We start from the raw sequence: 18,932 nt of genomic DNA, 5'->3' as shown, positions 1-18,932 counted from the left end.
GGAGTAATGGCATTATGGGTAATGGAATTATGGGTAGTGTCGTAGAGTCCCAGAAATTTGTATGGTGAACGACATCTAACGCGGGTTTTCTCAAAATTAGGATCTTTTCATGAAAAACTATTTGGTACCGGTTATGTAGAAAGGAGTTCGCTACTACGCCTACCAAATATTTTTCCGATGAAAGTGCTTAATTTTGAGAAAGCGAGCCTTAGATGCCTTTCGCCATACTGATTTCAGAAAGTTAACTCCTAGTGTGCCGCTGTAAGCACGCTCAAAGCAGGCGATTCATTGGAACTGAAACTGTTTCAAGCAGTACAGAACTAAGTATGTATTCTTACTCCGTAAGATTCCGATGGCACTCTTCAAGAGTCCTGAACGGCAGGGGGAGATTATGCAGCACGTTTTCATGCACAATGCAGAGAGTTGGAGGCAATTGCGGTCCACGTCAGCATGGCACGTCAGCTAGGGTATCAAGGTAGAAGTTGTTCCTTGGTCGCTGTAGTAAAACCAACGGATTCTGGATGAAGCGTGGTCTGAATGTCAGAATCGATGAATGGGTGAGTAAGAGTGAGTAAGTGAGTAAGAATGAGTGTGTGAATGAGCGAGTAAATGAGTGAGTAAGAGTAGTTAAGTAAGTAAGAGTGGGTTAATGAATGAAAGTGGGTGAGTGAGTTATAATTAGTGAGACAGAGGAAGTGAGTGAGTAAGGGGATGTGTGTATGAGAGTGAGAGAGAAAGGGAGGTTTTGTTTGTCTTCGGGAAGTTGCGTTGACTTAAAGAAGGCATCATCTCTGTTCGCCTTACTTTTAAAAAGGCAGTATTTCCTCTGTCTGCCTTATCGCGGTATAAGCACGTTCATTGAAAGGAGGTATCATCTCCTCTGTCTGCCTTATACCGAGCAAACGCGTTCATTTAAAGAAGGTATCATCTCCTCTGTCTGCCTTATACCGAGAAAACGCGTTCATTCAAAGAAGGTATCATCTCCTCTGTCTGCCTTATACCGGATAAACGCGTCCATTGAAAGAAGGCATCATCTCCTCTGTCTGTCTTATACCGGGCAAACACGTCCATTTGAAGAAGGCATCATATCCTCTGTCTGCCTTATACCGAGCAAACGCGTTCATTTAAAGAAGGTATCATCTCCTCTGTCTGCCTTATACCGGGTAAACGCGTCCATTTAAAGAAGGCATCATCTTCTCTGTCTGCCTTATACCGGGCAAACACGTCCATTTGAAGAAGGCATCATATCCTCTGTCTGCCTTATACCGGGCAAACTCGTTCATTTAAAGAAAGCATCAACTACTCTGTCCGCCTTATACCGGGAAAACGCGTTCTGCTGAAAAAAGGATCTCTTACTTCATTTCGTAGAATAGTACTTTTCCAGGTCATAATGACAGGAATGACAGTTAAAGCTAATTAGAAGTAAAATCAAAACTGTTGGTTAAACTGGTTGGTTAAAAAACTGTTGCGATTCATCGATATCTGTTGGTGTTGAACATAATAATACAGATTCTTAATGTTTTCGGGGTAATTGCCTTTCGGGGTAATGGATTTCGGGGTAGTGTCCCGTTCGGGGTGATGGTTTTCGGGGAACTGTCCCATTCGGGGTAGTGGCCGTCGGGGTAATGGCATTCGGGGTACTGGCATTCGGGGTAGTGGGGTGGAGCCGTTTTCTGGATAAGGTAGGAAAGGGATAGCAGCGCGACTATTTTGTCAAATTATCAATCGAGCCGAGAAAGTCAGGATTGTACATGAAGGTGTTGGGAAATGACGTACTTCCGGTTGTGTCCAAGTTCCACCTTCCATAGTCTGAGGATTCACATCAGATTCGATCATTTCGTCCGCGACTTTCCGTAAAGTTAGAAATGTTCGCGTTTGTTAGGACTCTACGACACTACCCATAATTCCATTACTCATAATGCTATTACCCCGAAGGCCACTACCCCGAACGCCATTACCCAGAATGAGTCACTACCCCGAATGCCATCACCCCGAATGGGATACTACCCCGAATAAGCCAGTACCCCGAATCAGTCATGATTACAAGTTTATAGTTTATTTCAATGAAAAAAAAGTAAATCAAAAGAAGTTTGAATAATAATCACTTGTTTTATGAATTATACAACATCAAGGCAACTTCAGTCGAGTAAATTACACAATTTTTACGAAGATTTTGACCGTATACCCGTACTTATTTTTGAGCTGATAGTTCTTTATCAAGTACACTATTAATTATATGTGTGTATTTCTTCTACGTGAAAATAATCGATTTACAATGATATAGAAATGCTAATTCTACCATGAAAGTGTACGTCAAAGTTTGGAAGATTGTATTAGCATTTCCATACCTTTGACAAGGTTCACCGTGTCAGACTCGAAAGTACTCAACGGTGTGGCAGCTGCCACTCGAAGAGTTTTTTTTAAACCTTTTAAATAATGAATTTGAATTAACATATAAAGGCGTTTTTGATACATTTATGTTAGCAGAGTTCCTACTATTTTGTTTATTTGACACACCATTCTGGTTTGGTCCAGTTCATCCATACCCAAGCAACACCTCTTGTTTCTTAGTGAGTAACAACAACTGTGGTGTGACTTACTAAAGGTCTGACTTATGCACAACGAGTCGTATTCGGAACTCCTTTGTGACACAAAAAGCGCAAGAGGTGGAGCCTATTTGCAACATCTTGCGGCTACAATGAAAATAAAAACACAAAAACCAACCGGGAATCGAACCATGGACCTTGAGATTTGCAACCTTCTACTATAACCATCACACCAACAATTCTATTTGGAGATTCCGCTTCAAGTGCACTACATAAACAACAAAGTCATTTGTAACTTCATTGTACCTTATACGGAACAATGAAATGTGACTCGATGTATTGCCAGTGTCTTCAATGCAATTTATTAGGAACAAACACCTACTCGGAAGATGTTGCGCGTGCTGCTTGAGTGACGTGCAGTCAATTATGTGAAGAAGTGACTACAAAAATCGTCATGACTATTGGCTGCGCGAACATCTTCGTGGTAGGCATGCGGCACGAAGAAACCGAATAGGTGATACGTTGAACCTGGCGAACGCGTTCATTTTAAGAAGGCATTATCACTTCTCCCTGCTTCAAAACGTTCAATCGCGTTCACTTAAAGCAGGCATTATATCCACTGTTCGCCTTATACCGGGCAAATTCGTTCATTAAAAGAAGGCATTATCAATTATGTACCCCTTAAACCGGGTTAACGCATTTATTCAAAGAAGGCAGCATCTCATATGTATGCCTTACACCGGGCTAATTCTTTCATTTAAAGAAGGTGTTATCAACTCGGCTCGGCAGGCAAATGCATTCATTTAAAGAACGCATCATCTACTCTCTTCACCATATAACGGGCAAATGCGTTCATTTAAAGAATGCGTTTTCAACTCGGTTCGTCTTATAATGGACAAATGCTTTCATTTAAGGAACCGGGCAGATGCATTCATTTAAAGAATCATCTACTCATCTACTCTGTTCGTCTTATCCCGGGGAAATGCGTTCATTAAAAGAAGGCATTATCAGCTATGTTCGCCTTATACCGGGCAAAAGCGTTCATTTGAAGAAGGCATCATCTGCTCCGTTCGCCTTATACCGGGCAAATGCGTTCGTTGAAAGAAAATATTATCAACTATGTTCGCCTTATTCGCGTTCATTTAAGAAGGCATTACTTCCTATGTTCGTCTCGTAGTAGGCAAGTGCGTTAATTTAGAAAAAAAGGCGTTATCTCCTCTGTTCGCCTAATCCCGTTTATGCTTATTCTCGGCAATCAGTAAACTTAGAATTTTAAGTGTGTACGTTCATCAAATCTATTTTTTCTGCTTTATATCAGGCAAACGCGTTCATTTAAAGAAGGCATTATTTTCACTGTTCGCCTTATGTTAATAGAAAGAAAACGTTATTTTCTCACTTACTCCATTTCATAGAATAGAACTTTCCCAGATAATAATGGCGTAGAATGATAGTTAAAGCTAATTAAACAAAAAATAAAAAATGTTGGTTAAATAGAACCTTTATTGCCTTTCTCTAAATAGTAAACTGACCCCAAAATCATGGGTCACACACTAATATGAGTCATTTCAATTTAACGAATGTGCAAATGGAGTGACTAATTATTGTTACAAAATGACCCATATATGTGGGGTCAGTGTATATACTTTTATTATTTTCAAAGATTGTAATTTTACGATTCATCAGTATCTGAATGATGGAAAAACAACAGATTCGAAATGTATTCGGGGTAATGGATTTCCGGGTACTGTCCCATTCGGGGTAGTGGCCTTCGGGGTAATGGCATTCGGGGTACTGGGATTCGGGGTACTGGGGTTGAGCCGTTTGTTAGTTAGTGTTTCGTTTGCCAAAAGTAGATCTTATTAATGACGTTATGTGTAATTAATTAATTAAATAATTGTTCGTTCTACAGTAGGTTAAAATAAAGTGTGCGGTGTGAAATTGTGTGTGCTAATTGGAAAGCAAAGCCCAGATAGGAGGTAATCCATTGTGCTCAAGATGTGATAGATGAGCCAATACATATTCGTTCGGTTCAGCCATATCGGCTTGTTTCTCACTCGTAGCATTTATCAATGCACCCAAGCGCGTCACCGTTTCCCAACGGACGGAGAATCCCCGACAACTGTCTACAGGTCGGAATCGGACTGGTCCGTCACCATACTGGACCGGGGAGGTTCTGGACCTCCACGTGGACAAGATCCATTGGCCAGTGCATCAAATTGCCGACGAAGCGAGCAACCGGCATCGCACCATTGAGTAGCGGATAGTCACGAGCATTGTCCGCACCCGGCAGGTCATCGACTGTAGTAAGTCGCATTGAATCGATGAGTCTGAAACTTTTTTTTTTGTATATAGTGCGGCGTCCAAGGAGGGCGCCGCAGAGGGATATTTTTTACTAGTCTTAGATTGAGGAACTGTGAAAGTTCAAAGAAAAATCTAGTAATCGAGAGTCGGAGTGGGGAACCCGCTACTCATTACTCAAGCCTGTAATCACCCGTGAAAAGCGTGTGTGATCCCATTCACGCGACCATCTGAATTCCCATCACGCAGAATAAAGAGAAGCTGAGCTACCGATAATCCGTGACGTCATGATGAAGAAGGACAGAGCACGTGAGAGTAAGAGATAGGATAGAGAAAACCTCACACAAGCTAAAGATAGGCAATGAAAACCAACATCAACCCTAAACAAATACAATCCCCCCACGAGTATGTTTATTTATTACCAGACTAAGGCCGGAATGGCCTGTGCAATACATAAAAGTTTAGCTCGGTCCATGGCTGCACTTCGCCAACCACCCAGTCTGCCAACCGCCAACCGCAAATCGTCCTCCACCTGATCGATCCACCTTACCCGCTGTGCACGTCGCCTTCTTGTTCCCGTCGGATTGTTGTCGAGAACCATGTTCACCGGATTACTGTTCGAAATTCTGGCTACGTGCCCGGAATTCTTCAACCACCTCGTTACCACCGATAGAAACTCGTGGAGGGTGGCTTACATTGATCTCTCTTGAGCTTCTTCCTATCATGTACTTCGTCTTTGACGTGTTGATGACTAGTCCAATACGTTTAGCTTCGCTTTTCAGTCTGATGTAGGCTTCCTCCATCTTCTCAAAGTAGCGTGCCATAATATCTATGTCGTCGGCGAAACCAAATAACTGGACGGACCTCGTTAAAATCGTACCACTCGTATCAATCCCTGCCTTTCGTATTACTCCCTCCAAAGCGATGTTGAATAGCAGACATGAAAGACCATCATCTTGCCGTAACCTTCTGCGCGTTTCGCAGGGACTCGAGAATGCCCCTCAAACTCGAACTACGCACATCACCCGATCCATCGTCGCCTTGATCAACCGTATCAGTTTATTCGGAAATTCGTTTTCGTGCATTAGCTGCCATAGCTGGTTCCGATCGATTTTATCTTATGCGGCTTTGAAGACGATAAATAGATGATGTGTGGGCACGTTGTATTCGCGGCATTTCTGCAATACTTGACGTACGGCGAACACCTGGTCTGTGGTGGAGCGTTCACCCATAAATCCCGCCTGGTACTGCCCCACGAACTCTCTTGCAATTGGTGTTAGTCGTCGGCATAAAATTTGGGAGAGTACCTCGTAGACGGCGTTCAGCAATGTGATTGCGCGGTTGTTGCTACAATCCAGCTTATCGCCCTTTTGTAGATGGACTTGTAGACTTGGACTTGGATTTTGTAGACACACGACACCTGCCATCCACTCATGCGGCAAATCCTCATCCTCCCAAACCTTGGTAATCACCCAGTGCATCGCTCTAGCCAGTGCCTCACCACCGTGTTTAAACTGCTCTCCTGGTAGTTGGTCAACTCCAGGGGCTTTGTTGTTTTTCAGCCGGCCGATCTCCTCCTGGATTTCCTGGAGATTCGGAGCCGGAAGTCGCATGTCCTGCGCGCGTGCTCCTAGGTTCATTACCATACCGCCACCGTTGTCCGCCACATCGCCATTCAGGTGCTCTTCGAAGTGCTGCAGCTATCTTTGGATCACCTCACGCTCGTTTGTAAGAAGGTTCCCGTTTATGTCTTTACACATATCGGGCTGTGGCACGTGGCCCTTATGTGAACGGTTTAACTTCTCATAGAAATTTCGTGCGTTACTAGCGCGGTACAGTTCCTCCGTCTCTACACGGTCTCGATTTTCCTGCTGGTGCTTTTTCCTCCGAAAAATCTAGTTTTGTCTGTTTCGCGCCTGTTGCAGCAATCTCGCCCATGCTGCATTCTTCTCCTCAAATAACTGCTCACATTCGCCTCCATGTGGCCTTGTGGATATTTTTGTGGGGAAAGAAGGTGCTTCGGACTACCATTCCGCGGGAGGCTGCGAAGTTTATGCATCGTTGGCCGTTGTCATTCGATACGGTGTGCCAACTATCCGGTCCGATGACCGGTTTATACATTTCCTCCCTTCCTACCTGTGCGTTCATGTCGCCGATGACGATTTTGACGTCCCGCAGTGGGCATCCATCGTATGTCTGCTCCAGCTGTGCATAGAACGCTTCTTTCTCGTCGTCGGGTCTCCCTTCGTGTGGGCAGTGCACGTTGATGACGCTATAGTTGAAGAAACGGCCTTTTATCCTCAGCTTGCACATCCTTGCGTTGATTGGCTGCCACCCAATCACACGATGGCACATCTTACCCAGCACTATGAAGCCGGTTCCCAGCTCGTTGATGGTGCCACAGCTTTGGTAGAAGGTAGTCGCTCGATGCCCGCTTTTCCACACTTTCTGTCCTGTCCAGCAAATCTCCTGCAGCGCCACGACGTCGAAGCTATTATTATTTTATTTATTCAGACTAAGGCCGAAGTGGCCTGTGCGGTATATAAGAGTCTTCTCCATTCGGCTCGGTCCATGGCTACACGTCGCCAACCACGCAGTCTACGGAGGGTCCGCAAGTCATCTTCCACCTGATCGATCCACCTTGCCCGCTGCGCACCTCGCCTTCTTGTGCCCGTCGGATCGTTGTCGAGAACCATTTTCACCGGGTTACTGTCCGACATTCTGGCTACGTGCCCGGCCCACCGCAGTCGTCCGATTTTCGCGGTGTGAACGATGGATGGTTCTCCCAACAGCTGATGCAACTCGTGGTTCATTCGCCTCCTCCACGTACCGTCCGCCATCTGCACCCCACCATAGATGGTACGCAGCACTTTCCTTTCGAAAACTCCAAGTGCGCGTTGGTCCTCCACGAGCATCGTCCAGGTCTCGTGTCCGTAGAGGACTACCGGTCTAATGAGCGTTTTGTAGATTGTCAGTTTGGTACGGCGGCGAACTCTATTCGATCGGAGCGTCTTGCGGAGTCCAAAGTACGTACGATTTCCAGCCACTATGCGTCTCTGAATTTCTCTGCTGGTGTCATTTTCGGCAGTCACCAGTGAGCCCAAGTACACAAATTCTTCTACCACCTCGATTTCGTCACCACCGATGCAAACTCGCGGTGGGTGGCTCACATTGTCTTCTCTTGAACCTCTTCCTATCATGTACTTCGTCTTCGACGTGTTGATGACTAGTCCGATCCGCTTAGCTTCCCTCTTTAGTCTGATGTAGGCTTCCTCCATCTTCTCAAAATTACGTGCCATAATATCAATGTCGTCGGCGAAGCCAAATAGCTGGACGGACTTATTGAAAATTGTACCACTCGTGTTAATCCCTGCTCTCCGTATTACCCCTTCCAAAGCGATGTTGAATAGCAGACACGAAAGACCATCACCTTGCCGTAACCCTCTACGGGTTTCGAAGGGACTCGAGAATGCCCCTGAAACTCGAACTACGCACATCACCCGATCCATCGTCGCTTTGATCAACCGTGTCAGTTTATCCGGAAAACCGTGTTCGTGCATTAGCTGCCATAGCTGGTCCCGATCGATTGTATCATATGCGGCTTTGAAGTCGATGAATAGATGATGTGTGGGCACGTTGTATTCGCGGCATTTCTGCAGTACTTGGCGAATGGCGAAAACCTGGTCCGTGGTGGAGCGTTCGCCCATAAAACCCGCCTGGTACTGCCCCACGAACTCCCTTGCAGTTGGTGCTAGTCGACGGCATAAAATTTGGGAGAGTACCTTGTAGGCGGCGTTCAGCAATGTGATTGCGCGGTAGTTGCTACAATCCAGCTTATCGCCCTTTTTGTAGATGGGGCACACGACACCTTCCATCCACTCCTGCGGCAAAACTTCCTCCTCCCAAATCTTGGTAATGACCCAGTGCAGCGCTCTAGCCAGTGCCTCACCACCGTGTTTAAATAGCTCTCCTGGTAGTTGGTCAACCCCAGGGGCTTTGTTGTTCTTCAGCCGGCCAATCTCCTCCTGGATTTCCTGGAGATCCGGAGCAGGTAGAATTATGTCCTGCGCGCGTTTCCCCAGGTCCATCACCATACCGCCATCTTCGTCTGCCACATCGCCATTCAGGTGTTCTTCGTAGTGCTGCCGCCACCTTTGGATCACCTCACGCTCGTTCGTAAGAAGGTTCCCGTTTATGTCCTTACACATATCAGGCTGTGGCACGTGGCCCTTACGTGAACGGTTTAACTTCTCATAGAACTTTCGTGTGTTATTAGCGCGGTACAGTTGCTCCGTTTCTTCACGGTCTCGATCTTCCTGCTGGCGCTTTTTCCTCCGGAAAATCGAGTTTTGTCTGTTCCGCGCCTGTTTATATCGTGCCTCGTTCGCCCTCGTGCGGTGTTGCAGTAATCTCGCCCATGCTGCATTCTTCTCTTCCACTAACTGCTCACATTCGCCGTCATACCAGTCGTTTCTCTGATCCGGGGGCACCGTGCCAAGTGCAGCGGTTGCGGTGCTACCAATGGCGGATCGAATATCTCTCCAGCCATCTTCAAGAGACGCTGCGCCTAGCTGCTCTTCCGTTGGGAGTGCCACTTCCAGCTGCTGCGCGTATTCTTGGGCTAGTCTACCGTCTTGTAGCCGCCCAATGTTAAGCCGCGGCGTCCGACTTCAACGCGTGTTGTACACCGTCGAGAGTTTTGAGCGCAGGCATACTGCAACGAGGTAGTGGTCGGATTCAATATTCGCACTGCGGTAAGTGCGGACGTTCGTGATGTCGGAGAAGAATTTACCGTCGATTAGAACGTGGTCGATTTGGTTTTCCGTTTCTTGGTTAGGTGATCTCCATGTGGCCTTGTGGATATTTTTGCGGGGAAAGAAGGTGCTTCGGACTACCATTCCGCGGGAGGCTGCGAAGTTTATGCATCGTTGGCCGTTGTCATTCGATACGGTGTGCAGACTATCCGGTCCGATGACCGGTCTATACATTTCCTCTCTTCCTACCTGTGCGTTCATGTCACCGATGACGATTTTGACGTCCCGCAGTGTGTCTGCTCCAGCTGTGCGTAGAACGCTTCTTTCTCGTCGTCGGGTCTCCCTTCGTGTGGGCAGTGCACGTTGATGATGCTATAGTTGAAGAAACGGCCTTTAATCCTCAGCTTGCACATCCTTGCGTTGATTGGTTGCCACTCAATCACGCGTTGGCGCATCTTACCCAGCACTATGAAGCCGGTTCCCAGCTCGTTGGTGGTGCCACAGCTTTGGTAGAAGGTAGCCGCTCGATGCCCGCTTTTCCACACTTTCTGTCCTGTCCAGCAAATCTCCTGCAGCGCCACGACGTCGAAGCTGCGGGGCATTCATCACTATACAATGCAACATATTAATGACAATTATTAATATTGAACAAAATATTGGGATTTAATTTTTTGAAAAAGCTTCCAATCGTGATCCTGTATTCGTCGCTTAGGTCTTTGCCGATTATATCGAGTCGCATTAACTCTTATATTGTTTGTAATGTTTGGTTTTCCAGGCGGCTTATTGGGCCTGCGCAAACCTCCTGTCTCGTCGGAGGGTCGTCGTGTCAGGGCTGTTTAGCGTCCCACCTAACACCAGGACTTGGGCTTGTGCGCTTTGAGCGACACACGGTCGCTTTGGTGGGGCCTACTTGCGGATACATGCAGCTTTTTAAAGGAATTTAACAGGTCAAACCCCACCACATCCTAGGCAAGCCCCACAACTCGCAGATGGCCTGGGGAGGGATCGTCAAGCCCTTGAACGTAGTCCCTGCTGCCCGCAACACTCCAAATTACTGGCAATCAAATATGTCCAAACAAATATGTTCAAACGGGCGATGTCAACTAAATTGTAGTGGAGGTAATACAAATAAACCTCAACCGCTATGATACTGCGCAGCGAGGGACTCAAAGTGCTATGTTGCAATCATTTCTGATCTATACCGGATCCCACCAGAAAACGGTAATTGGGTAGCGGATGAAGCTGGAACCGCCGCTATACATATGTACGGTAGAAAGTTACCCTTTCCAAGAAATTGTGTATTGTGCAGCTGAAGGCTGCGTGATCGCCAAAATCAACGGTATCTACTACGTACCCCCACAATGGACGATTGATCAGTTCAATCGGATGCTGGATAAGGTAGCAGTAGAGCTTATCGACTGGAGGCCAGTCGTCATTGCTGGTGACGTACGTCACGCCTGACCAATAGAGTGGGGCAGCCGTTACACTAACCCTAGAGGTTGGAGTTTACTAGACGCACTTGCACAGCTCAACGTAGACGTAGTTAATAAAGGTTGGACGAGCACCTATGGGATGGCAGAGAGTTCATCATCGATGTTACCTTCTGCAGTCCTGCAGTTAGCAAGGAACACGAACCGGAGAGTCTGCGAAGACTATACCCATAACGGTCCGATATTATACATTCGGAACCACGCGAGAGCAGTATCAAGGAGCGAAAGAGGAAGACAGAAGCCTTTGACAAGGATTTGATTGCGAAAGCAATGCGATTCGAGCGCATCCCGCAAAATCTTAGTCCTGACGAGCTCAATACGGCGACCATGCCGTCGCAGCTGTTTTCTATTAGGCAGGAGGATGCAAAGACTCACAACGACGCAGAAACAGAAGAGCGCAGACCAGTTTTTAGGGCGGCTAAAGCTGCCCTCAAAAAGAAATCAGGCTCAGTAAGGCAGATTGCATGAAGAAGCTCTGCCACAACGTGGATGTGAACCCATGGAGGATGCATACAGAGTCGCCATGGCTAAGATTAAAGGCCCAGTGATACCGCTAGAGAGGAGCTCAGAAAAACTCAACACAATTATCGAAGGACTGCTTCCGCATCACGAATCAACAGTCTGGCCTCCCACACCGTATGGTGTGGCCAATTGAAGGATCTTAAGATGGTTCAAGATCCCTCCTCCCAAACATTTCTGCACAACTCAAGAACTAATCAAGCAAATGTAAATTAATGTGGGAAAACAGAATTTTTGATGTTTGATCTGCGATTACATTTTCCTTTTTTGTATACTTCATCGCGTCAATTTATTTTTGGGCGAGACAAAGTTCGACGAGTCAGCTAGTTGTAAATAGTTTCCAATCCGGCTGGCCAATAACCGGGAAGTCGGCAATTACCTTTAAATAAACTGAAGAAAATGACAACAAAAATTATTTTTATTTTCGTTTTAAATACGGGGTTGATGAAGAAAAAGTTAGTACAGAATTGTAAGTTATTTGGATCTAGATTTTGTGTACATGCCAAAATGTGTCGACAATAGACAAAAGCACCGTAGCTGCTTAACTGAACCATCACCAACCGCACCAAGTATCATCGTCATCGTGGTTGGAAACTGCTTCCATACCGTGTGCCATCGTATTAGCTTGGTTGGCACTCTATAGCTAGTCAGGATTCCAGCCTGTAACGATCATAAACTAGCACCATACACCACCAACCGTTTTCACATGATAGAAACTCACCTCTTCAACGTATAGCCTAAGTACGATGTTTTGCGGGCGGAACCGAGCGCCATATCGGGGTTGTAGGTGAAACTATTTGGTTGACTCTTATAAATATCTGACGGCATGCATTGGACTCTCGTACACTCGGCGGCACTGAACTGTATTGAGCCGGTTGTTCCACGTGCCAAAGAGGACGGGTGTCGTATTTCCTACTACAACAGAGGGCTTGGGTTGAATTGAAGCGTTCCAGCTAGGAGGGGAGTGGAAGCGCGTGGAAAAGTAATTGGCGGTGTGTAGTTATTTTAGACGTTTTATTGCCTCTCTCGGATTTGTATATGATCAAAATTAGTTAAACGTTTCATTGAACGAAAATAATTGCTTCGGGATAGTAATATTTTGCGGGTTAATGTGAGGGGATTGCGTGATGTTGAGTAGGTTTCAAATGTTTTAGAATCAGTGTCTTGTTTAAAGTTTGCTAATCATAGCATTTTCTCAAATCCAGAAAATCATCTTTATTGCTAATAGAAAGTTTCGCTTGAAAATGCGAAATTGTTTTGTAGGAGTTTCACGCCTATCTGATAGTAGAAGATTATGGAGTTATGATCAACCAAAACACGTGGATTCTTTTTCGTTAATGTAATATTAATTCGTTTATTTTCGAAACATGCATTGTGCATATGCACAGTCAAATTAATTAATTAGAATTATTGTTTGTAAGGACGAAATGCCAAATAATATGCAATTATTTACTGTTGAAATTTTTATGTCCACTTAGTAACAGTTAAATTTGGAACTCTCTAAAAAAAGTGATCTCCAATTTCTAGTTGAACGGTTGAGCGCCTTGTTTTTCTAGATCGAATTAAAATTTCAAAATGCATGCTGTAATTTTAATTATTTTGACCTCTACCTTCCATATTAATAAACATAAAGATAACATAAATCATGACCACAAAAGCACCCCAATCAAGCTATTATATACTGTTGTAATGAAAATTGTACATTAATAAGAAATTAAACTATAAATATGTCAACCTTGATTTACCGCCTGGGTCCTGTTTGGTTTCATCTCACACCACCGGATCCAATTTTATATTTGGAAAGAAGAAAAAAAACTAAACCTACTGACAAACCTGTTCAGCAACGCGTAAGTTTGTTTATTGCCGACTATCTACGCTCTACGATGGACCGGCAGCAACTTCACTCATGGCAAAGTGTTCCGGAAAGGTTGGGGAACCAAACCCTCAAGTGTAAATAAGCACAACTTGCTCCAGCCTCAGGACGAGATGGAACACCACGCTGCCTGATTCCACAATTGTGTGGCACTTTGCACCCGGGGACAAATACACTTTTCCACTAATTATGACTTTGTGCGGCGAGTTTTTGAAAACCGCGGTGCGATTTGAATGGGATATGAAGTGTTGAGATGTTCATGATGAAGTTTTATATATGAAAATACATATTTATTATTGTATCGGATGTGTAAAACCGACAGTGTAGTATCGATCGCCTAACGACTAATTTTGTGAAGAATCATAAAATTAAATCTGAGCATCCCTCCATTTGGAGCTGCGCACACCAGAAACTATATGATGGTCAGTCATCGTCGCCACTCGTAGTAGTCGAACCTTAGGCGGATGGAGATAAAAACTGAACGGCAAGCGTTGTAAAGGATGAGGCGCGATACAAAGTTGGTCTATTTGTCGGCCGAGAAAGGAACACGCAGGGCAATCCGAACGTGCTTTGGCGAGTGCAACTAGGACGTTTGTTCTACGTACAATAACCGGGTCGGGTTTGGATCCGGCTGCCGGAAAGTAACTATTTGAACTGGACAAGTGGCAAAAGACGACCCAATGGTCACATGGCTCACGATAACGGATGGGCTACGGTGAGGATTAAATTAAATTCTCCCAGAGGGTCTGTTTTGCTTCGTTGTTTTTTTTTTATTAAATGTTTGCGGTGAATAGATTGCGATTTATTGTATACATTGTCAGTTCTAGCAGTCGGTCTTATTTAACGTTAAGAACATGATATATTTTAGAAATTTTGTTTTCCATTCGATATCTTGTTATGTAGTAACAATCACTAATGTCATAAATGTCCCTCAAATGCAAGCATGGTAGCGTTGCGCTTGATTTTTTTTCAGCTGTGGTGTGTACAATAAATGTTAATCAATGAAAAATGAAACCCGATCTTGTGATACTTTGGAACATTTCTCAAGTGATTGTTTTTATTATTTTCCTTAAAAAACTCTTTTTCTTCAAAACTGGGCGGTTTTTATTAGTTAACCGTTAGTTAAATTATTAACCGTATTTTCGAGGTTGTCCACAATCGAATCAAAAAATGGAAATGTCCAAAAATGTCAAATTTTCACAATTGTCAATGATTTTTTTTTTCAAATCGATACAATCAACCTTACTTTTTTGCTTGCGGTGTGGTTTTTTGTCTTGCTCTCCATTGGTATACAAATATTGGCATAATATCAATTATGGCTAAAGTTATGGACCAAAAACCAAAGGGTTCCCATAACCGAACCTCTTCCCCTAGGTTCTGCTCATTTAGAACATTTTTTTTGCATTTCCATGACAATATATTATCTGCATCTCACAACTGAAGCGTTAGTTTGAGGAACTGCGTAACTGCGACATCTGGAAAAAGGTATGAGTGACGATTATGGAAATTTTCCACGGAATATATAGGACATAAAATTGAAAATGCGTTTTTTAAATTCAATATTTAAAGAACAATATTTATTTGAAAACTACTTTGTATGCGGGATTAGACTTTTAATATGCTTTATAATAAACGTATTAATTTGAAAATACATAATGTTTCATGTAAAAATGCTTATTTAGTAGATTATTAAATTTCTACCACCAAAGCTGTATTATTTTTTTATTAAAAAGTTTTACATTTTTTGGAAGCATATTAAATTTAATTTTCTATACTTCATCATGCCAAATTTCCGTGATGTCACTCATGTTTCTTGTATGCACGGCAGCTTCGACTTCGCGAAAATATAGTTCATGATAATTAATTTAGGCAATCCATTTAGGAAAGACCCAGTGTATCGGCCAATATATCAAAGGTTATGCTTTTGTTTAAGGAAATTAAATTTGACCTGTAGTAAAGATTTAATATTAATACAAAAATAAAGTTTTCCTAAAATACACTCAACCCTCTTTTTGCGGCACTTATTGGGGGACGTAAAAAGATTTGACGTTAAAATATTTTTTTCCTAAATTACGAGATTTTTACTTAATTCATTGATCTTTGGACACTTTGGACAAATACGATACATATTCATAGCAATTCAAAGACCTAAAATGGATATGTTATTTCACATTTTCTTGGTCTTCCAAGAGTTCCCTGGAATTTAGGCTTTCAGACCACCATGCGTACACTAATATATATCGGTTTTTTTATATGGTACATGCAACCAGTGGTTCATACATCAATATTCCTTTTTTGTCTTTATTTGAGAGATTTTCAGCCCTAGGCTGGCTCACCTCTTTACAATATTCCTAGCGATTCTTGAATCAAATTGGACATACCTTCAACATGCGTTCCGTTCCTGGTAATCCATTAATTTCAAGAATTGTAGTACAAGCCTTAAGATCTTTGCGCGTAACCAAAGATCTATTTGCTGTTTTAGAAATGCAACATGATCTTAGTTATTATTGGAACCGAATTGGATATGAGTTTAATGCATGTTCCAGCTCAGGTCATTCAAAAGTTATAAGAATTGGAGTACAGGCCTTAAGGTCAATACGCGTAACGAAAAAGCTATTTACTCCTGTGGAAAGAAATGAAATATGCTTTTAATGATCATTTGAATCAAATTAGTGTTCCTTATAGAATATGGTTCTAAGGACCAACCTTGCAGTCTACGGAGGGTCCACAAGTAATCTTCCACCTGATCGATCAATCTTGCCCGCTGCGCACCTCGCCTTCTTGTGCCCGTCGCATCGTTGTCGATAGCCATTTTCACCGGGTTACTGTCCGACATTCTGGCTACGTGCCCGGCCCACCGCAGTCATCAGCTTTTCGCGGTGTGAACGATGGATGGTTCTCCCAGCAGCTCATGCAACTCGTGGTTCATTCGCCTCCTCCATGTATCGTCCGCCATCTGCACCCCACCATAGATGGTACGCAGCACTTTCTTTCCAAAAATTCCCAATGCGCGTTGGTCCTCCACGAACATCGTCCAAGTCTCGTATCCGTAGAGGACTACCGGTCTAATGAGCGTTTTGTAGATGATCAGTTTGGTACGGCGGCGAACTCTATTTGATCGGAGCGTTTCGCCCTTGGTAATTACCCAGTGCAGCGCTCTAACCAGTGCCTTAACACCGTGTTGAAACAGCTCTCCTGGTACACGCAAAAAATCCGTAACCAAAAGTGCTAAAATGAGTCATGATTTCAAGAAAAATGTGTGTTTTTATGTTATGAAAATACACCATGAAAAAAGGTCATGAAATCATGACTCATTTTGCTGTAACGCAAGCTTGGCGTTACGTTTTCGATATTTTATGACGAAATGTGGCAAACTGAGTCATGATATCATGAAGTGTGGACTCCGGGACCATGACCTAAAGTCATGAAAACAGAATCACAATTCATGAATCTGGAATCTGTCATTTATGGTTCCGATGAATTTGACGAAAAGTGGAAATTTGGGTGATGATATCATGACGCATACACACTGAGACCATGAACTAAGGTTATGATACATAATTCATTTATGATTCCAGAGTGTCAGTTCAAATCTCAGAATAAAAATCATTAGTTGAAATGGCATAACAGAGAAGTACGGATTTTTTCAAGCATTTCTGATGGCAAACACGTCCACTAGCTCTGGCTCATTAGGCGGTTTTCTAGCAGCGACTCCATCGTCTGATCCAGTTTTAATAAAACATTGAGTGCATTTGAGACCACAGAGATTATGATGAGGTAAGGGAATTGATGATAAATCAATCCTCCAGCCACAAAGTGAAGCAGGAAAATATTGGGGAAAATAATAGATGTTTTAGTTACAATATAAAGATTGTCGCTATCATCGCTGTCCGGAACATCTTTTGCTGGCGAGGATACGGCGCTAAATGTCAATGAAGGAAACATCCATACGATTTGACAGTTTCGTGCCCAACATGTTCCGGACAGCAGCACAAAGGGAATCGAAACGACAATCTTTATCTTGTAACTAAAACATCTTTTGGGAAAATATACAATTGATATACCTACTGCCATTTTTACTCAAACTGGTAGAGATCTTGCGTTTAGCACCGGCCGGATGATCAACATGGACGTAACACAAAACAAATTAGAACACGATGATCATCGTTTGCAGAAGGTAAACTACTTCCTGGGTACGTACAGCGTAGTGTCGTATTTCTGCGTTGGATTGTGGAACAGCGTGTACCAATCGCACAGGCGGCGCACACCGCAGGAATTGATCCGCCGCTGCCAGATTGGATGAGGATAAGTTTTCCAGAAGAGTCCAACCACAGTATAGTTCTAGGCACTTTTGCACTGTTTTCTGCACACTATTCCCGATTAAAACCGCGGATCCAAAATTATTATTATTTTTGTCCATAGCAAAATATTTTTGTTGATTAAATCTTACAATTATTGAACTATTTTATTATGAAATTATAACATCTGCCAGGGACGCCTTGACAGAAATGAAATGAAAAAAAAAAAAAACAATTTGACAAGATTGCGTAACGCTGATTTAGGATATTTTGACATATTTTCATGACTCTGGGTCATGATCCCATGACTCTGAGTCATGTTTTCACGACTCAGCATCAGTTTTCATGACTCATGAAAATACGGCTAGCATTTTGATAACACTTCTGGCACATATGAACTTAGCTCAAGAAAAAATTCTAATGCTAATCGCCGTTTGGGTCATTATATCATGAATTGTAGTCATGATATCATGAACCAACCAGTTTTATGAAATCATGACTTTTTAGTCATGAATTCGGTTACGGATTTTTACCCGTGTAGATGGTCAACTCCAGGGGCTTTGTTATTTTTCAGCCAGACGATCTCCTCCAGGATTTGCTGGATATACGGATCCGGAAGTCGTATGTCCTGCGTGCGTGCTCCCAGGTTCATTTCCATACCGCCATCGTTATCTGCCACATTACTATTCAGGTGCTCTTCGTAGTGCTGCAGCCACCTCAAGGACTATACTTCAGAGAATTCTTGGATGAACTGGGATGCAACAAGGTATATGCATTGTTTTTCTAGGGTTCATAAAGACATCAATCAGTTTTTTAAAGTTTTTAGAGACTTTTGTCTATGCGTGTAGATCCTATGTCATGTGATCCAGAGATTATTGGATGAGTTAGAATGGAACATTTGCTGAAGGGCAGCCCTTACTTTGCACCGTTAAATGTGTAAAAACGATCCACAAAAAAAAAATAAAAACGATCCGTAAATTACATCTGAGTGTTCCATGAAACGCTACCGTTAATCCATAAAATAGTTCGGGAGTATCCCCAAATAATAATTTTAAGATCCATAACTACACTAAAATTAAGCAAAAAAAAAAGTTCCTTTAGACATGATCAAGAAAACAATTAAATTCTTGCTATTTTCCATGACAAATGATCCA

At 43.3% G+C, this 18,932-nt stretch overlaps 1 protein-coding gene across 8 annotated transcripts in view; it reads left to right on the top strand.

Annotated features, from left to right (window-relative positions):
- LOC134218497 (calmodulin-binding transcription activator 1) overlaps positions 1 to 18,932 on the top strand; it is a 708,930-nt gene that overhangs the window by 149,194 nt on the left and 540,804 nt on the right. The gene's annotated exons all lie outside the window — the stretch shown is intronic.

The sequence above is a fragment of the Armigeres subalbatus genome, chromosome 2, assembly GCF_024139115.2.
Source record: "Armigeres subalbatus isolate Guangzhou_Male chromosome 2, GZ_Asu_2, whole genome shotgun sequence".
NCBI lineage: Eukaryota > Metazoa > Arthropoda > Insecta > Diptera > Culicidae > Armigeres > Armigeres subalbatus.
This window is presented reverse-complemented; position numbering and strand designations above follow the sequence as displayed.